Source organism: Pezoporus occidentalis, unplaced genomic scaffold (assembly GCF_034315485.1).
Source record: "Pezoporus occidentalis ecotype Australia unplaced genomic scaffold, CSIRO_AGI_Poc_V1 ctg11, whole genome shotgun sequence".
NCBI lineage: Eukaryota > Metazoa > Chordata > Aves > Psittaciformes > Psittacidae > Pezoporus > Pezoporus occidentalis.
Window position 1 is genome coordinate 2,903,543 of NW_026912886.1, and position 21,730 is coordinate 2,925,272.

Genomic DNA, 21,730 nt, shown 5'->3' on the forward strand with positions numbered 1-21,730 from the left:
TGATTCTAGATTGACAATATAGGTGAAGAATACTTGGATGTACAAAAAAATTAGGACAATTTTCAGGAAAAAATATGCCTATAGTGCTGCACCTTCGAATTTCAGAAATAGGTTTGTTCTTTACAGGCTAACAGAGAATACAGCTGGGTATTTTCCGTGGGGTCATGGTTTCTTGGTTGTATATGAAGCTGTGTTACAGTGATGAGTGCTGCTCTCTGCCCAGGCAATCCAGTGTGAAGGCTAATCGCTGGCACCTCATGCCTTTTGCTGAAGAGTCATCTACATGTTATGTTTTGTAATGTAATGCTGTGTTGTGTTACATTATGTGTTGTGTTATGTTAATGTTATGGCAGCCAGCTTGCTCACTAGAGAGCTTTCAGAATTTACTTCCTAAAGGCAGGTAAGAGCTTAGCGCTTGAGGAGCCATCAGGATAGGTCTGGTCTTTTGATATTTGTAGTCTGTGTTTTCTGGCTTTGTAATGAACTTTAGGATGCAATGACATGAAGAAATACACATCAGAAGTTAAACAAGCATTCTGTTTTGAATGGGAGACAACCCAAGTGCTTGAGCGAACACTGTTACTTTTCATTAATACAGTAATTAGATTAATGTAGTTTCTAATAGATTATTAATGAAATTACTCTGATAAATTACATATAGAGTCAGAAGTCATTACTTCAAGTGCTTCTAAAAGTGGCAGAGTAGTACAGGGGGTCTGTTCTGCATCATCCACTTTGCAATTGTATTTTTTAACTATGTAATAGTGTATAATTTATAGATAAAGTAATATAGTAACACTGAAAAGCATAAGTCAGCATTTGCAAAAAATTGTGGGCTCTCTCTTGTCACCAGTCCAGAGGTTTAGTTTCTATCTCCTCATATCTTTCTGAAGATCATTTGCCTAACATTAAGACCACAACAAAATTACAACTCTAAATAAATGGTGTTTTTAATTCATATCATTTTGTCTCAGAATATCTTAAACAGAAAAGGAAAATTCATCACTGGTTGATTATAAAAGGTTTTAGCAGAAGTCAGAACATGGCTCAAAAGATGCTGTCAGTCTGCAGTGGGTAACATGAGACTGGTCATTGGTAACAGTAAAGATTCATTGCAGAACTTGGTCAGATATGCCTTCAGTCTGAACACACAGAGAGGATAGGGTTACAGTTTGCAAGTAAATAGTGTGGAATTCAAATGAAATCTTGGCATTTGTTTTTGCCTTCCTTTGTAATACAAAGTGTGATGCTCTTTTGCACCTATGTATGATTTGTGATTTGTGTCCTTGAGATAATATGAATGTGTTTTACTGACATTCTATTGGCCAGCTGCTGGAAACCCCCCAGATCAAAAAGTTTTGCTTGCAACACATGATTTCTCTTGGCTGTTTCAGAGGAGTGTACAGAATTCTAATGGGAAGCTTTTGACTTAAAACTTTATATTTATATATATATATATAAATTATTTTAAAAGCTTTTATTAATGTCTTGAGTGTTTCACTGTCCTAATCTAGAAAAAGACTTGGTCTCTCTGGAGAGATTTAATTAAAAATGTTTCCCCCTTAGTGTACCTTTGGGTTTTTTTTTCTCCTCTTTTGGTTTTAGTCTCTTGTAAGATAATAGTTACAATAAAGTGGCACCCCTGAGACTGAGGCATGCGTGTGACATCCAGTCAAAAATTTTCAGCGAAAAGCCGTATGCACTCAAGTAATCTGTTTTCAGTTTGCTTTGAAGTGATCTTTTGCCATGCTTTTTGCAGACAGATAGAAGGTTTCTTGGCTCATGCTCCTTGCCATCCCAGAAGCTCTGTGTAGCCACATGATGCTGATACTGAGTGTGCCTGGTACTGGTACTTTCTCTCAGAAAGAAGTGCAGTCACACCAAACACTGTTAAATCTTTACACTTTTCATCCTTCATCTATACAGTGCAGAGATTGAAGAGTTTGCCCTCCAGTTTGGAGGACAAGAGTGAGCTCTATCTGCCTGCAGAGTATCATGTGGTGGTAAAATACTGGCACAGGTTACCCAGAGAGGTGGTGGATGCACCATCCCTGGAAACATTCAAGGCCAGGATGGATGTGGTTTGGGGCCACCTGATCTAGTTGAAGATGTCTCTGCTCACTACAGGGGGGTTGGACTAGATGACCTTTGAAGGTCCCTTCCAGCCCAAACTATTCTATGATTCTTTCATTCTATGTAGACATTTCTTTAGAAGCAACCCTGTATTTAAAATACAGCAAAACGTATCATCTTTACCTGTAGGGAGCTCTCTGCTCTCGCTGTAAGCAGGTATCTAGGGATGTTGCTCTGTGGTGGTTGTTTAGAGAGGGTGCACTGATTTATGTAAATCCTTTGTGGAAGTTTTTACCAGTAAACCTCAGTTTTCACATGGTGGACTGTTATTTCAGCAGCTGTGTCTCGGGCTGTCTTCTACAGAATATTACTGTTCTGAAAACATTTTGGCATGCCAGCCTTCTACTCAGCAGTAATTAATTTCTGTGATAAGGTTTTAGAAACCTTAGTTAGTAGCTGAGAGCTTACTTTGTTCAGATTGGCTTTTCTGGAATCTTATAAAACCACCCTGTGACTTGAGTCTCTGGTTAATTCCTTGGCACCATTGCCAGTAAAGCTTGTGTGGAGAAACCTGACTCCTGGCACAGAAGGATCATGTATCCAAGAGCTGGTACAGCTGCACAGTCAGGTTGAGCAATTCCAGCGTTAGTGACCTACATCGCTGTTTACAGGGCTGGTTTAAAACCTTCAGGGGCTAAAGTTACCCGAGAGGAGGAGGAAATTGGCTCATGTGTTCTCCTCAGTTTTAAGAACATTGTTAAGGAAAGCTATGAAGCCTACTCTTAGGGTGGGTATGTTGGAAAATGAAAAGACAGATATTTTTGAACTTTTAACCCTCTAGCATTTACAGCTTGCCTTTTATTTTTTATTGAGGACTGTACATGTTTTATGTTTGGGCTTTTTTTTTCCTTTTTTCTTTGAAGTTCCTGTTTTTGAAGGACAAAGAGTGCATGAGAATTTGACTGCATACAAAAAGTAAAATGTAATCAAGAGTTCATTTTAAAAACAGCTGCAGGCTTCCTGCACAAAGTCTTCCCTTAGTCCTATTGAGCATTTCTTTTACAGTGTTATACCAGCTGTAATAGCTCTGAGCGAAGCATGGTGTAAAAGGTCTGAGAGTTTTGGAGATGAAGCAATGGTGGAAGCCATTTGGCAATAGAGACCTAACTCAGTGATGGTTGGTTTACCTTGTTGCAGCTAAATTTTGCTGTACTTGGACCAGATGTTAAAACTAATTGGATATCTCTGCATTGCACTGCAATGTATGTGTTAGTGAGGACCTTCAGCAACCTGGGGATTTACTGGGTTCTGAAGTCACTCTTGCCTTGTTTTAAAAATATATTCTGAGTACTTAGAGTGCTTCATTCTGGTTTTGAAAGATTTTACTAAATTGCTTGCTGTAGAAAGAGTTTCAAAGTACATCTGTAATGTAAACTGCTGGGCTTACTTAGAATCATAGAATAGTTAGGGTTGGAAAGGACCTTAAGATCTTCCAGTTCCAACCCCCCTGCCATGGGCAGGGACACCTCAAGCTAAACCATGCCACCCAAGGCTCCGTCCAACCTGGCCTTGAACACTGCCAGGGATGGAGCATTCACCACTTCCCTGGGTAACCCATGCCAGTGCTTCACCACCCTCACAGTGAGGAATTTCTTCCTTCTAGCTAGCCTGAACTTCCTCCGCTTCACTTTAAGCCCATCACCCCTTGTCCTCTTGCTACAGTCCTTGACCAAGAGTCCCTCCCCAGCATCCTTGTAGGCCCCCTTCAGATACTGGAAGGCTGCTATGAGGTCTCCACGCAGCCTTCTCTTCTCCAGGCTGAACAGCCCCAACTTCCTCAGCCTGTCTTCATACGGGAGGTGCTCCAGTCCCCTGCTCATCCTCGTGGCCCTCCTCTGGACTTGTTCCAACAGTTCCATGTCCTTTTTATGTTGAGGACACCAGAGCTGTACACAGTACTCCAGGTGGGATCTCACAAGAAAATTGCTGAGTTTAATACTTGCCAAATTAAAAAATTATTCTAGAATTTTCACACACAGTGAGGAACAAAAATCTTCCAGATCAAATTCTGGTCATTCAGCCCAGTCAGTGTTGTGGTGCCTACATACATTTTTGCTGTTCCCCTGCAACATGTTCTACACAGGAAGCCCATGGTCTTTATAAACTAAAATAATATTCTCTAGGAGCAGTGGTGTTATTTATATAGTGTGTTTGTTTGGGGGTTTTGGGGTGGTTTTTCTTGCATTTGTGTTTTGGTTTGTTTTGTTTGTCTGTTTTTTTTTTTTAATAGAGCATGTTTTACTTGCTGTTTGCTGTCCTTTCTAAGATGTACATGAGATGTACATAAGAAAGCTTTCACATCCAGTTTATCCTTGTTGCCTGTTCAGCAAGCATTTTATATTGTGACCTGAATAATTTTATGTAATACATTTCAATATTTCCTGGGATAATCACTTTAAAAATTGATCACTGTAAAAGTATTATTCCTAATGTCTTCAGTTGGGTACATAGTGCTAATAATAGGAACATAACATGTATTTAATTACCTATTTCATAGGATCCTTTTAATGTATATGACAAATCTTATGGCATTCTGTATTAATGTACCATTTACAGAACAGATTATTTGTCTTGTTTTGTAGCGTGCAGAGTTTGTAGTTACATGGACAGCGTCTGTTGTACTTACGTTCTATCCTCAAATTCCTTTGCTGGACTACAGCAGGAAGGGAACAGAAGTTTTATTTGTCTGGTGACAAATATATATATAGTTATAACTATATAGTTAGTCTAGATTGCAAGAAATGAGAAGGTAGAAGAATGTTGAACAGGCTAACTTTTCTTAAATAGCTTGTTTCTGCCTGAGTAGAGTAAGTCCTTCCTTACCCATGGGTTCATACTAGAGCCCTGATACTCTACCTCAAAACCATTTAGTCTCTGCACTTTTCTCAACTTGTCTTCCAGTTTCTTATCTCAATCATGAGGGTTAGTCTGACTCCTCCTCCTGCCACTCAGCACACATCTTCCCATCATCAGCTTCTTAATTTCCTGTGTCAGCTCTGCGCTTTTGTTCCTACTGTTTCAGTAGTCATTCTTTAGCCTCTTCTTATTCTTTACTCATTATTGTGATTTTCAGAGTCCTGCAGATAATAATCTTAATCTAACCTGGTTTTGGAAAGGATAAAGCATTTGTGTTTTTTTTGTTGGAGCAGTGAAAGGTGATTAAATCAAAATTTTACTCAGGCCAACAGTATCTTTCCCACTGTTTAAACAGTTCCATTAAAAATGTTTTACAATATCTAAATTTTTTGCATTCTTACTGTGCTTATATGGGCAGTGATGGCATAATATGTCAGCCTGAATTAATTTATAGCATTAATTGCTATTATAAGTTTCTCTCCTGCTCTGTACATCTTCAATAGTAATTATGATTTATGGTGCTGGAAAGTGAATTAAAGTACAGTTAGCTATTAAAACCATATAGCCAGAAGCAGAAATCTGAATGGTATAAGACTGTATTTTATAAGCACTAGCTCACACCTTAGAAACAATCTGGTAAAAAGTCAGTGGTTTGAAAATGTAGCCAGGAAAATGCTTATTAAAAAGTTTAAATGCATAGCGCCAGTTGAGTGGGTTAGAGCAAACAAATGCCATGTGTCTGAGTTAACCATTTGCTCTGTCAGTTTGACAGCATGTATGTCATCACTGTATCTTGGGGGTCTTAAACTGTAGATACTAAACTGTACACAGTATTCTGTCTTCTCATGGCTGAGCTCTTTGCTACTTGATAAGTCAACTGAATTTAATCTCGCATGAAACCAAGTGTCTTAAATATGCATTCTTGTCCTTCTTCCATCAAAGCAACGAATACTCCAGTGTTGTGTCGACATTGGGTAGTCCTGTTGGTTTTGGTTGAAAGGTTGCCGAGTTTGGTTCCTTATTTGATCAGAGACTGATGTTTGTGCCAAATTTTGCTCAGTTTGTTCAGTAAAAATAGATAAAACAGAAAACAGGAAATGAATCATAGAATCAAAGAATTATAGAACAGTTTGGGTTGGAAGGGACCTTCAAAGGTCATCTAGTCCAACCCTGCTGCAGCGAGCAGGGACATCTTCAACTAGATCAGGTTGCCCAGAACCACATCCAGACTGGCCTTGAATGCCTTCAAGGATGGTGCATCAACCACCTCCCTGGGCCACCTGTGCCAGTGTTTCACCACCCTCATTGTAAAAAAAAATTTTCCTCACATCCAGCCTGAATCTCCCATCTTTTAGTTTAAAACCATCACCCTTTGTCCTGTTGCAACAGGCCCTGCTTTGAAGTCTCTCCCCATCTTTCTTAGAGGCCCTTTTTAAGTACTGAAAAGTTGCAGTAAGGTCTTCTGGACTCTTCTCCAGGCTGAACAACCCTAACTCTCTCAGTCATTCCTCATAGGAGATGCTCCATCCCTCTGATCATGTGGCTGTCGTTTAGACCCTCTCTAGCAGGTCCATATCTTTCCTGTACTGAGGACTCCAGAGCTGGATGCAGTACTCATAGGAGATGCTCCATCCCTCTGATCATGTGGCTGTCGTTTAGACCCTCTCTAGCAGGTCCATATCTTTCCTGTACTGAGGACTCCAGAGCTGGATGCAGTACTGTAGGTGGGGTCTCAGCAGAACAGAGGGGAAGAAACCTCCCTTGACCTGCTGGCCATGCTCCTTTGAAGGCAGCTCAAGATACAATTTGTACATGGATGCCCATCTAGAAACACAGATAGCTTGTTTCACTTCTGCTTAAATGTAAGAACCTTTCAGAGTCCCTGACTATCGCCATAGATGCAAGACCACCATTAACCCTTCTCGTACTTCACAATGATGAGGGGGCAGAGGGAGATTTATGTGCTGCATAAAAACAGAACATGAGGCTGTAAGTTACCAGCAGCTCTGTGAATATCTTTGCCTTCTTAATCCATATATCCCTTAATTCCAACCCTAACTGGCCTATGAATAATTCTCAGTGCAACTGCAGTTCATTCTTTGTTACTGTTAGCCTAATTTAAGGCAACATATGTTTAGGTAAGACAGTCCCAGATCCTCAAGTCAGTGGCACATTTGAAGAGAGTGTGCCTCTGGCTGAAAAAAATACTGAAGATAGCTGCAAAGAAAGATTTAGCTTGTGTAATATATCAGCTTATAACAAATATTAAAATCCTCCAGAAGAATACAGTTTCATACTGATTGTCGTGTCTGACATTTTTATTGCACAAACGCTTAAGGTGCTGTACTTCTGCCAACACACAAATTTATTCTTTTCACTGTGTTTGATAGAGTATATATGGTGAACATTTGGTAGTTCATACGCTTTTACTGTGCAATTTTGATCTTGCTTTATACGTTCAAATTTTGTCTATTTTCCTGTAGTTTCATTTAAAAAAAATTGGAACTGTCCACTCAATTTGCCACAAAATGCTTGCTTCTAGGCAAACCTGTGCTGCTTATTCCAGTGTGTGTTTGCAGGAGTCAGTATTTTATATTAGCTTGAAGTCTTTTCAAATGACTGCAAGCACACAAGCATGCAGAATAATCAGTGTCTGTTAAATTTTCTTGTGCAAAATACTGATTTAAACCTGGTATGTTACATAGTCTGAAGATCCTCACTTTCGTATCACATGGTGGCCAGATACAGCAGCTGAAGCACACATTTAGAAAGAAAAACATTTTAATATAGTGAGAGTTGATAGACGTGCATCAAAGTGAAATGTTATTTTTGTAGTGATCAGCAGGCTTCAGACCTCCCATGCTAATCATAAACTTTCCAGGCCAATAAAGCTAAATTGTTCTGTTATTGCCACTGGCTTCCAGCTCCCTTTCCAAAAGGGGGGATATTGTACTTGCTGCTAACTAGGAAATTAGCAAAATGCCTTCTCTTTCTCCTTTTCTTTAGACCTGTTATGCATGTGATATTTTGGTTTGTTAATACAGTGTCTATGAGTGTGTCTTAGGTATTAATGAAGAGAAATTGGTTGAGTTACCCTATCCTTCTCTCCAGTCTTTCTCTATTAACTTATACCGCACTGGTTATGGCAACCATATGTTCAGGCCTCATCTCTTCCTCTAAAATATGTCCTTCTTTCTTCTTGGAAATGTTGACCTGGGAGAATAAAGGGCTTTTGTGTATTTGTTCAGCCTATACAGATGTGTAACTTTATGCCCAGTGTTACAACCTAGTGAATTCTAAAAAGTTGCAGTAACCTTTTTTAGATGTGTGGAAAAGACACTGAGGCGTAGAACAGGTATTCCAAAGGACAGCTTAAAATGATAAAGATTGCCAGAATGCATCAAGTTGGGCTGGTCAGACCCTCTGTGTATTTATGGGTAGCTGTTCAGCAAGCTGTGGTTGAACAAGACACAGACCCTAGAGGTGCTGTGACAGTTCTCAAAGCCAAAAAAACACAAAAAAGATATGTTTAGAAGTAGCTCTGGCAGAATGAAGGCCAGTGCTGAATCTCCACACTGATGATGGTTGCAGTTTGGCCTCTCTGTTGACAGAATATTTAGTTGCGTGGTACTGGAGTTTGGTAGCTGTATTTGTTGCTGCTTACATGTTAAATGGAACATCCATAAGTATGCTTCCTTTTGAAGGCTAAAGAAGTTCTTTATCATCAGAATGATTTCAGTCTTTTTATTTCAGCTTTCCTACAGCTGATGGGTGTAATAAGCATATTTCAATCAACTAAAGAAAAAACTGTGCATAGTGTGTACCTGTTAAACAGTTTAATATTCACCCAAGAACTGCTGAGATGAGTGTATATGTAAGTTGGAAGGAGGACTTTGACATCAATTATTAGAAGGAAGTAGGATTAATCCCAGATTGAAGTTTAAGACTTCTATTTTCTCAAAAATATTTATAAATATACAAAAATGCTAAAGTGGGTATACTAAAGCCTGATTACACTTACGGCAGAGCTGCGGAATTAGATACAGAATTACTGTATGTTGCACAACAGGTCATTTCGAGAGCAAATTCAATAGAACTTAATTTCATGTAAAACTAAGTGATTGTATTTCTTTAACATAAGTCCACCACTTTTTTGAACTTGAAAGAAATTCAGAAGGAACTTCTAGCTCAGAAATTTGTTGCGATTCTGTCACTTGTACTGTATAAATTATGACCAAGATGGGTCCAGCATGCAATACATTGAAAAGCTTAAGTCTTACTAAAACGTTCTCTATAGTTGTACTAAAACCAAAGTAAAACCAAAACTACTTTAAAATAATTTCTGTTTCTAATATATTCTGGGGGCAGCTCTCACCCCATCTGCTAAACTAGTACCAGTACTCCACAGCAGCCATTTTCTGCTGTCTCTAGTTATGCTTTAGAAATTAACAGTGATGAGTTTGGCTTCAAATTCTTAGTTGCTTTTGTTACATGTAGAAATGCAAGACAATGCTTTGCTTTCAGCAGTTTTTTCAGAACCGTGGTTCTGACAGTTACCTTTGTCCTTTTAGTATAAGATGCACCATACTGTAACTGAGCAAATTTTCCTGTTGGTTTTCAGCTTGTTAGAAGAATGTTAAATTAAGCATAATGGGTGTTTCTTTTGGATTAAAAATCTCTGTATTCTTCCAATTAAAACAATGTGCTAGACTACTCATAACATGCTTAGAGAAGACATCTGTTATTGGGGAAGGAGCATCTGAATGTTGGGGTTTTATTCAGCCATATACTGGACAGTCCTCAATTCCCCTCTATTGTGCCCACAAAAACCAAAACCAATTGTTTGTCCAGAGTTACTCTGCAGTTCTGTGGGATGCTTGATTGTATATTTAAGTCTGTAGGGTTGTGGTTTTTTTTACTTTTAATTTAAAATGGTAGATGACATCAGCAGAGTTAATTTTAAAATTTGTTGTAAAAGTTTTGTTTGATTTCAATTCTAAACCTATCCATCATTTTCTGTTCTCATGTAGCTATATGTTCTTTTAGTAGTATGATTACTGTGTGATGGTAAAATCTAAGTACTGGTGATGATGTTGGATTGTCCACCCGGGTCTTTATTTTGAAAGCCCTGCTTGCTGAACATGTTCTTGTACTTAAAAGGCAGTATAGTATTGCAGAAGGAATGTGAAGGAGCATTAAGGTGGCAGAGTGAGGCCCTATATGTTTTCCTTTGAAATATCTTCACTGCTTTCTAAACTGCCTTGGCAGTGAATAGCATGAGGGCTAGATGTGAAATTACGTATGTGTACTCTATTTTTCTCCACAATGAAGGGAGTATAGTCTATGGCTCCTACACAGATTTAAAGGCAATAATTGGAAGTGGTAGGGTAGTAGGATAGACGTACTAAAGAACCTAATTGGTAATCTCTTAATACTCTTAAAGTTGATTATGCTCTCCATAATAATACATATAATAGTGATCTTGGATAGGGATTTTTAAGTTGTGTTTTTTGTGGTGGTGTTTTTTTCTTAGATATATTGACAGATTTTTAGATCTGAACATAAGAGTGTTTACTTTAATAGGTAAAGCCAAGTACAGTATTCTGAATCCTTCACAGTTACAATTTTTTAGAGAAAAGGACAAGATAATTTTTTCCTGGAAATAAAAGTTATCAAATCCAGTCTTTACAAAACACTTCCTTTAGTGCCTGTAGCTTGCAAAAAAAAAAAAATCTTCAGAAGTGACAATAAATTATATGTCCTAAGAATTTGTTCACATGGAACCTGCTGATTTTACTGTGCCAATGTCACAAGACAGGAAAATGAGAGAAAAACAAGCAATATGTGGCACTTAGATTAAATGTTTTACATTTGAAGTTAATAGTTATCTGTAAGACCATGCTCCAAGAAGTCAGGCTTTTCGCAGATACTTGTTGGAGAAGCAGCACTTTTTATTTCCTTGTCAAAGTAGTTGTTTTATTATCTGATGGTATCAATCAAGCTGAGAGATTGCGAAGAAACAGGACCAATAGTGGGTGTTACAGAGGAGTCTACTGGAAAATGACATCAAGGAAGGAAAGATAGCTGAGAAAATGGAGCTGAAGGATCAGAAAAGCTGCAAAAATGTACTCGGATAATGCTACATTTTACATCCATTTGATGTAAAAGGAGTGTTTGAAAGTTAAATGATTTTTAAAGCCTTTTTAAAGATAAAGGCCTAGTCTTCCATGATAATAATTTATAATGTATACTTTAATTCACAGATTAATGCTTGATTTAATCTTTGTTTATTTTGGCTTTGATAAGTAGTTGTTAGTGATCTATGGCAGATTGAATTTGTGTAATGCCATTTACCATATCATTTTAGCATACATACTGAAGCATTCTCCTTACACTCTTGCACATAAGGCATTTGGAAATCTGAAACAATACATATTTTGTATGAACTAGGCTTCTATTTAGCATATTGTGTAGAATTTTTCACTGTGAGTTTTTACATATTAAACATTTAATAAGAGAATATCACTTTCAGTAAAAAGAAGGGAAAAAAATCTGTGATACTATAAAAATGAAAGAAATCATTGTTGGGATTGAAAGAGAAGCGAAGCATTTCCAGTGATTCCCCCTTTTCTGTTTAAATATAATTTATTGAAGACATTATAAAACTGCTACTTTGCAGTCTTGAGGACACCCAGAAAAAAAAAAAAAATCTGCACCTAACAATTCAAAACATGATTTGGGTATTTGCTAGTGTGTGTGGATAAGAACGTATGCTGAAAACCGTATCATTGCACTTCATTTGTCATATTTCCTTGGAAAGGGATAAAATGACCATACTTAATTGTAAACTTGCTCCTAAACCAAGTAATGACATATTTGCAAATTTATGTAGACAAAATGAAACTGACAGGTTGGAAATTGTGTCCGTTTTTGTTTGGCTACTTGTAGTTTGGGGAATTTGTGTATGCAGATGGTGAGTATGAATAATAAATAGTATTCTTCATGCAGCTGTCTAGTATCATGACAAGCTCTCAGTTTTATCTTCAAGTGGTTTCTGAATACATCAGCAGAGTAGCTGTGGTATTAGTCATACCTACCATGCGCATCAGTTCATGTCATTGGGTTTATGTCATTGGTCATATAGCTTTGAATAATTCTATTTTAAATCAGTGGATAGTCTGCTGGCATGAAGCTGACTCGATGGGTGCACTACCAACCTTTGAATGTAGGAAAATGTTTAAAAGAAAATTGAGTTCTGTGTTGCACCAGAAGCTGCTTGTTCATGTGGAGGTCCCTGGGTGCCAGAAATTTTCAGTTGAAGAAAGCAAAATAATACATTGTCTATTAATTTGAGATGTGTTTTTTTTTTTGAATCTATTTTGTCTGATGAGGTGAAGTATGAAATATCTGTAGTGCTTTAAGGTCAGCTTCTAGTATCTGAAGGGGCCTACAAGGATGCTGGGGATGGATTCTTCATCAGGGACTACTGTAGTGACAGGACAAGGGGGAATGGGTTCAAGCTTAAACAGGGGAAATACAGGTCAAATGTAAGGAAGAAATCCTTGACTGTGAGTGGTGAGGCACTGGAACAAGCTGCCCAAGGCAGTTGTGGATGCCCCATCCCTGACAGTGGTCAAGGCCAGGTTGAGCAGGGCCTTGAGCAACCTGGTCTAGTGTGAGGCGTCCCTGCCCATGGCAGAGGGATTGGAATTAGATGATCTTCAAGTCTTTCCCAACCCTAACCACTATATGAGTCTATAAATAAAGTGATATATTCATTGAGAAATAATTTGTTGTGAGGAAATCTTTCCTAAAACATTGGCTGAAAATAGTTTTAAGACATGATCCATACACATATATGAAATTACTGTATTGGAAAGACTTGGAACTGTGCAGGAAATCTTCCAAAGGAAATCTTCCTTCCACATTGAAGGAATTTTCTGTGGTTTTGTTCACTTGCTTTTTGTTGGAATTCTGACTGTTTTCCAGCCGTGTGATGGTGTCGGCTGCACAGATGTGCTTTTACAACCAAATTTCTCAAACAGTCAAGTTTTATGTCTCTCTATGGGCCTTTAAGATTAGAACTGGTGTTATTGCTAGCTTTAACCCACATAGACAAGTCTGAGTATGTGGATAAAGTAATCAACACCATTTGCATGTTTCAAAATGCATGTAGAGGATGTTTCCTCACTACCTTTGTTCTACGTGGCCTTTTAAGAAGTTATTTTCCTTTTTGTTCCTAGTGTTTATATTAAATTTATTTACGCCTTGTTATCAGGAAACAGTATTTCCAGATTTTGCACCGTTACTGACAGATTTTACACTGCATACTGTAGGTTTAGATGTGCAGTTATTGTACAGAACTGCTTAAAAACAAAATGTCATGCTAACTAACTTCTAACAAATGTTTTCAGGGTATTGAACTATTTTATGCAGTCATTTGACTCTCCTTATGTAGTAGAAAAGTGTTTCTGAATTTACGCCATTTGTCCCATGAGGAAACTGGCAGTACTGAAGTGTTTTCAGTTGTCTGTGTCAGGAAGATGAGTTTCAAGTTAAATTATACTGGACATGTTCTGAGTACTCAGAGGCTTGACAGTTGTTTATGCAAATATTTATCAGGTATTTATCAGGTTATTTATTTTACAGTAAATTAAATAGAGATGCAAGAATGTGTAATTATTTTAAGATCCTCATCATTCAGTTTGAGCTGCATATGAATTTTGAGAATTCATATGCAAGGCGTAGCTCAAGATTTAACTTAATTTGTAGCTGTATGTTTCCAATTTCCTGTGTTGCAGAAATCAACCATGCACAAGAATTGGCCATTTTCTCTTTGTAAATGGCATGTATGTTTGCAAGGCACCTAGAAAACCAGAATGAAGTCAGGGTCTCGGCTCTACCTGTATGTTTCTCAAACTTTTAAGCATGTGGGACTGCTATCCAGAGTCCAGACAGCTGGAAGACTCCACTGATAGTTCATTTGGTTCTAATGAGCAACATGTGTTTAATGTGATTATTTTAAAACCGAACACATTTATAAGATAAACAATCCAAAAATCTATTATGTAAGCAATCAGATTTCCCCAGAATTTTGTTTTCATCAAAACCATAACGATACACAGTTTCTCTTCAATTAAAAAGATTTCAGTCATTGTTTGCATGGTATGCATCTGCAGAGAAAGAGAAGCCTTGTTCTTGCGCTGCAGCTATGCTTCTAATTTGTACCTAATTTGCACCAGCAGTGCAGCCAGTCTGTTGGTGCTGTGTGTTCTTGACCTGGCATGGATCCCCAGTGAGGAAAAATGAACCTTTAGTTTACTAATGGGGTAGATTTTGACCTAGGCCAATGTTTATTCTTTTACTTTACAATGCAGTGAGGAGCAAGTTTTATGCCCTAGTATCCTTAATCAGACAGTCTGATTGGAAGAGGGGGGTGAATTGGGAAGATGGAATCAAACAGAGCATGAAGAGATTTTGGGAAGGAGCAATTGCATCTTTGGCTCAGGAGTTTTATAACTAGATGGGAAAAGTTGGCTGTTGTTGCTGCCCAAAGCATAAATCATAGTACTATGAGATAGTTCTCCCTGCTCACTTCAGGTATCCGGGTTGTGTAATGAAACTACCTTGGAAATCTTCCTCATCTTTCTTCCTGTATTTGGTTTTGGGATGAGTTCTTAATCCCAAAAGTGTGTTTGATCAGTACTGCAATTAAATCCCCAGTCTTCAGCCAAGCATATACATTTCCTTTGGCAACACAATAGCTATTTTCATTTTCTTCTGTCAGAAGAAGAGAAACCTGGTATTCCCATAAACTACAGAAAATATGATTTGATCATGAATGCAAGCCTTCCAAGATTTTTTTTTTTCCTTTCTTCTTTTGGATCTGGAGGAAGGTCTAGTTCAGTACCTCTGAACTAGAGAGAATAAAGGTACCTTTGCTACAAAATTGTCTTTGGCTCTGGAGTTCCAGCTGTATGACTCCAGCTGCGATGTTTACTTTCTTTTGTTAGGAGGAATGCTGATCTAGTCCTGTCACCTAAATAGTGTGTGTAACGTATGCAGTACTGGCTTCTTTCTCAAGGTTACCTCTATTGCAAGACTCTTTATCTGCTGCCTAATAACAGTCTCTTACCTTTTTCTTTTTGCTGAGTTGATTTCTTCTATTGCTAACCTTGTATACGCATGGCTAGAAATGAGTTCTGGCACAGGCACAGACCTTTGGGGCCCTTATAATGCTAACCAGCCTTAACAGTCCTGAACAGTCTCACCATGGTGCACCTCCCCTCACATCCCTGCTCATCTAACCAGTAGCCCCATTTAAATTCGGCCCTGGGTCTTTGATCACTGCTTTAGCTACCCTGGAGATGTACCTCTCTCCGGCTTAGCCACAGGCATGTGTGCTTCTGGCCATGGACCCTGCTGATTTGCACCCTGATCCATGGACTGACTTCTTGGCATTGACCTTGGGCTTGCCTTATCACCACAGACTTGTTCAGTGATTCTTCTTGGACCCTGGCATTCCTGGATCTGCCATGCTTTGTCTTGTGGTGGCAGTGGGATGGAGTCCTAGCCAGTGAAGGTGCCTGCCTTGCTGCCCTTCTTGGCACACTTGACACCTGGCTTCGCATCTCTTCAGGGAGCAGCCTGCTGTTGCTGCTCCCTCACAGAATTTTTTGAAGGTTAGTTAAGAGTGTTTTACTGCTTTGGTTTAGTAGTAGGCATGAAAAATGTCAGCCAGCTTTTTCAGAGCTTTCTTTTCATGTTTAGTTGCCAGATGATGCTCATTTTCTGCAAATTCAGGTTTTACTATTGTGTTTTTCCACATTTCCTACCTGCATACTGGACTAGCCTGTGCTGTATTTGATCCACTCTTGGGGAGGACTCACAATGGTTTTCAAAGCTCTTTCTGGATATGTTTTTTCCCAGTCTAAAACAATATCATTATGGCTTTGAGATTTCTACCACTAGAAAATAACAGGTAAAATAAATACATATAAAACATCTATGTTCTGAAAGGGCTTCCTCCTCTGAAGGAATTTCAACATGTCCAAGCAGGACTGAAAATTATGATTACATTTGCAGTCCTAATTGGTTACTTTTCTCTTGGAGACATCTTGTTCCCATCATTTTATGATGGCATGTTTGATGTAGCTGTCATTTGCCAGCTGGACACTTGAGGAAATGTGTGTTAGCACTAAAATCTAGTTTTAATGTGTTGTAGTTTTGGACCTGAAAAAAGACTCTCCTTTGTAATTCTGATCTCATAGGAAGATTCATAGCATAGGTCATGGCCCATTATGTCATGAAGTTGGTGCTTGTTTGCCAGGACCTCTGTTCATTTGGTTTTGTAATTAAAAAATAAGTATACTTAGAATAAGGAAAAAGGTGAGGTTTCTGGATCATGTATCTTTAAAATACTTTCTACATGGAGAGTTAGAAGTATCAGCCTTTATTCTTCCCAAAGAAGTAAAAAATTTTAAATTACCATGATTCCAACTTATATTTAGATTGTTTTCTTTAGGAGGAGGCTGACTTTTCACAGGAAATTGATGCATATTAGTTCTGTAATTTATAATTAATTTGATTTCATTAAAGACGATTTAAAGTTTTTCAGGGGATTTTTTTTCTTTTTTCTTTTCTTTCTTTTTTTTTTCTTAAGGACAAAGAGACCTATTCCTATGTCTTATTTTAGGTAAAGTCTTCAAATATGTCAGTGGTACCAAGTAGTTTATTTCCTGATTTGTGGTAGGTGTGAAGAAACTGGTTCAGATATTCTAAAGGGTAAGGCATGCTTTTTCCTTCAGTTCCTACTTTTATGTGGCTGCTCATTTGCTACACTTCAACATGAAACACAGATCAAAATGCCTTATGTGAAACTGTAGTGTGATGAGAGGCAGTTTTCTAGGAATGTGTGTCTGGTTTTTATGCATAAGAAGAAAGAGTTTAAATATGATCCATCTTTTCCTTTTGGTTTCACCACTTTTTTGTGTATAGGAAGAGGTAGAAGACAGCATGAATAACGTTGGATCATATGTTATGAAAATAGTAAGAAAATAATGTTAAAGTGGGAGGAAGACCGGAATACGGTGCTAAAAATATTTATGCCTTATTAGGAAAACAGAAGACATTGATTAAAAATGGAGAGGGGAAAAAAAGTTTGTCATGAAATGAATGGTATTTGTAAAAATTAGAAGTTCAAAGTGGGGTGTCCACTTGTTATGTAGTCAAAATATGGTGTTGGGCAGAGAAAGGAATGCCTCATAAATGTCATCTTATTCTACTTGCACTATGCAACTACTGTCTGAGGAGGCAAAGAGGTGTTCTGAGAACTTGGGATATAGACCAGAATTCTATCATCAAAAATACAGAACATTATAATATGGCCATGAAAAATATGCATTCTAGCCCAGCCTGGGACAGGTGACAACCAAGGGTCTTTTCCTTCCTCTAGCGGAGGAATCTAGCACTCTAATACCAGAAAAGAGAAAGGAATAATAGATTTAGTACTGAAGGGAAGAGTCAAAATGATAAATCAATGTGAGGTTATTACTCAGCTGTTTGAAGATGGACCTTTTCAGTGAAGTCTGGCTTTGTAATCAGAAGTATGGGCTTTAAGAAGTTAAGAATAGGGAGAAGAGGAAGGAAATGCTCATATTTCCTTTTCAGGGTTTGACTGTAGTTCAAAAGCCCCATGCACTGCCAGGACCATGGTAGTAAGAGGAGCAGTATCATGAACACTAAAGGGCTCCTACTGAAGTAACTGACAGAGTGTAAGGTAAGCTGGGCTAACCTAATTATATACAAATGCCTACTTGAAGCTTACTTTGTAATGCCATTTCCATGGGATACAATAATACCTTTTAAATGGTGTACTTTCTAAACCGATCTGATAATATCTCTAAATCTTCACAGCAAAGAAATAGAAAGATGAAAACAGGAAAATTCTCTAGAACTTGGAGTGACTTTAGATGATGAACAAGTGGAAAAATGAGGATTGTTCAGTTTAGAAAGGGAAATAAGCAGGAATAGAAGTTAAAAGGAAAGTTGGAAAGTGGTTAACTAATAAAAATATTAGTAAGGACAAAGCAACAGTATTGAGTAAACTTATTTAAGAACTCTTTAAGGATCTTTTTTTTTTCCACAGCATCCCTTTGTCTTTTCCATAACTGTACAGGGGGATCAAAAAATGATTAAGCATATACAGACAGGTAAGAATATTCCTAGCTTTGTTATGTAAAGTAGCAATGGAAGACACAATGCCCCATGCAATGGTGTATTCTGGTAGGCAGTCAGTATTTCCATTTTGGACGGAATTCTGTTCTGAACATAACTACCCCTTAAAGGTTTCTTTGGACAAGAAATCATGTGATGTCAGCTTCTTAATAAAAAAAAAAGCAGTTGAGTGAAGGGGTACAAATAAATAAGATGTTGGGAATGAGCTGGAAAAGTGCTTGTGTCTGAAATGCTTAAATGGAGTTAAAATTTGGACCAGGAAAAAATGCTGAGATCCACTGAAATACGTGTGAGGCTCCGCTACTTGTTTCTTTCAAGTTGCTTAGAGTCTGGCATTTGGTCTCACTAGGCTCCATATACTTAACCTTTAGGCTCTGATATGTAGCTCACACTTTGACTTCCTTCCCAAGCTGTGTGAGTTTTGTTTTTTGTAATGACATGTATAAAAGTCCAAATACTCCTTCTTGATCCTTTTCTAAGTATTGTTATTTCATCTGTTCTTGGTCAAAAAGATAGAGATGCTGATGAAATTCAGATTTAGTGTGTGAGTGTCCTTCCTTCAAAAGGACTGCAGTAGCAAAAAGGAATACTTAAACTATAGAAGGAGGAGTGTAGGGGAGAATCTCTTGCTTTCTTTCATCACCCTGTCTGGCAAGTGAAATGCAGAAACCAGGGAAGTGAATGTAAAAGCTTCCATGAGGATAAAGAAATCCCTTTGTGGTTCAGCTGCAGTATTTCCTGAATCCAGGAAGGCAGGGCAGGGAGTGGCATTTTTCTGCATGCATCCTCCTCAGTACAGTTTTATCTTCAAGGAAAATACATTCTTTCTGTTGTCTCAATCCCCTGACGGTGCAGACACACACGGGGTAGCAGGAGGCTTCTTTATTCCAAGTGTTAAATTAGCACAGACTCTTTTTTTTTTAAATCAGGAAAACTCATAGAAGGAATTCTGAGTGAAGTGTCAGTGCCAGTGTCTCTCAGCAGTTCAGGCTAAAGACAGCACTAATTCATTCTAGCCTTAAAATATTTGAACAAATTCAGAAAGGAAACCTTCTTGGAAAAATGAAATCAGGAAATGCCCTATCTGACAGCTTTAAATATGGCAGCCATCTTTACACGTCTTTGTCAAGCATGCAAGAGTTTCTCTGCTAAACTGCTGTTCCTTTTTTGTTGTAAGTAACTTGTAGGTTACTAACTGGGGAAGATGACCCAATTAAATAAAACCAAAACTTGATAGATTTTCCACTTGATTTTTCTTTTGTTATTCATCAGCATCCCATGCAATTTGTACTAAATTTTTAGTACATTCAGCCTGAGTTTTTTTCTCTGTACATTTTTACATGGAACATTGAAATGAAAACCCAACACCTTTTCTTAAATAAGAATAGTATATATATTGTCTACTTAATTTTCTTCTTCTGTTAGTGATTCCAGGAAGATGCTGTCTGATCAAAGCAAATTAACAGAATATTGTTTTTCAATACTTGTTTTAAGAAATGGTTAAAGGACTTACATGTTACGCTGTACGAACAGGCTTGTTTCAGCCTTTATCTTCCTTTTAAATAGTTCATGGGTTTACATGCATCAGCTGAGTACCAGTGGACTTTCCAGTGAACCCTCTGTTTCCTCCCAAAGGCAGTAGCATTGATGTTGGAATAGCTCTACAAATGTTAGAGCTGTATAAGGTAGAAAGAAAGTCTAAAATGTTGGTTTGAGTCATGCTCTTACAATTATGTTAGGAATTTGGTCAACTTTTTAAGCAAATATACTTTTAGCAGAAAGAAGTAACTATGAGTGATTTTACCTGAGCAAACTGTTCATGATTTCATATGGAATTACAGAAAGGCTGTGAGACCTGGAAGAGAAATTGCTTGCTTTTGTTAAGTTTAACAAACTTGTCCTAGTTTGAGATTCAGGTGCAATTGCCTCAGGAGGTAGCTAGTAAGCAGAGTTCACAAACTGATTGATGTTTACAAACCCCTTGAGACTGACAGTTAATTTGTTCACAGATGGAAGTCAGTATTTTTTTTTTAATGAGAGCTCTCCTATCCCAAGATCCATTATGTATTTTAAGTATTTTTAATTCTGAGAGTAAAAGATAGGAACTTTCCTTTAAAGTTTCAGTTGTCTTTTTCTGTTTAAAAAAAAAAAAAATACAAATTTGGATATTCTGTTTAAATTATATACATGAAATAGTTATGGTATTATTTTGATGCATTTGTATTTGTTTCTACATAAAAGCAAGGGTGCTTGCAGTTAGAGATGTTGTATATTTTCCCTTTTACTAAAGCTGGGTGTTTTGGTTTCTTATCTGTTACTGCAGAACTTCCTATCTGAAGTAGCTCTTCAGTCATAAACTGGTTTGTTTTTTCTCTATTTCACCTATAGTTTTGTAGTCTCTAGTGTAGTGGTCTTCAAGGTTTGCAAAGAAATTCTGATCTTGGTTGCAGCAGTGCAAGTTTGGCATAGTGTTAAGTTTCAAGTTACTTTGTGCTGCAAAGAAACGCTGTGGTTGTGACCATGAACAATTCCATCCAGTTCAGTTGGATAAAGCTTGAAAATGTAGTAGCAGGTATGGACAGATCTCCTGTCTTAATGTGGAGAACAGAACACTAGCTTCTGGGTTTCAGGAAATTCTGCCTGTGTGTTTTTGTAGAGGCAAAATTAAAGGCATGTGGAAAGAATTAGTTATATGGTTTATTAAATGGGAATGTAGTACAGTTTTCTGTGCTCAGAAACTCGTCTTACTAATACTCAGTTAGACTTTGGTAAGTTTTTTTCTTATAATTTACAGAGGATATACTGCTTGCTGGAATGATCAGCAGAGAGAGGGCCAAAATCACAGTTACTCCTGATTTTTTAATTTTACTTTTCTACCTTTCCTTAAAAGAGAGAGTATTGGTAATTTTGTGCCTATGCTATATATTTATTCACAAAAATGAGTTCACTTTGTGAAGAATTGCAGATAAGGTAAAGTTTTGTTTTAATGGAATCAGTATTGTTTCAATTTGCACAAACCAACTTTCATCATTGGAGATTTTGTTACACACTGCAATATCTGAAGTGGTGTATTCTTAAAGTTTTTCAAGCACTGAAACTGTAGTTGTAAGTATCATAATTGGAGCTTTCATGTTGAAAGTGGTTTGGATTCTGGTTTAGTTGGCAGTTTGCTCACTATCCTTTTGTGGTAATCTAGATATTTGGGAGGAGAAGGGGGGATGGGGGGGGTGGAAATCCAGAAGGACAGGTTGGCTTCCTGACAGGGTTTTGATGGAAAATTTCTTTAAGTTTATTTGATTTTGCATTTTCAGTCCCGAGGCTTTGCCACAGGCAACCAGCATACAAACTACCTGTAATGGCAGCTCTGCATTTAGATGTCAGCACAGTGGTATAATCTGCAAACCTTCAGTTTGCCTTAAAAAGGGGAAAAATGCTTCTTCCATTTAGCTCTTGAAGTGAGGTGTTGTATTTGTGAGATCAACGTAGTAGTAGACATTTCTGCATG

At 37.7% G+C, this 21,730-nt stretch overlaps 1 protein-coding gene across 5 annotated transcripts in view; it reads left to right on the forward strand.

The window, feature by feature from the left end:
- The window catches only part of THSD4 (thrombospondin type 1 domain containing 4), a 317,288-nt gene that overhangs the window by 184,281 nt on the left and 111,277 nt on the right, over window positions 1-21,730 (forward strand). The gene's annotated exons all lie outside the window — the stretch shown is intronic.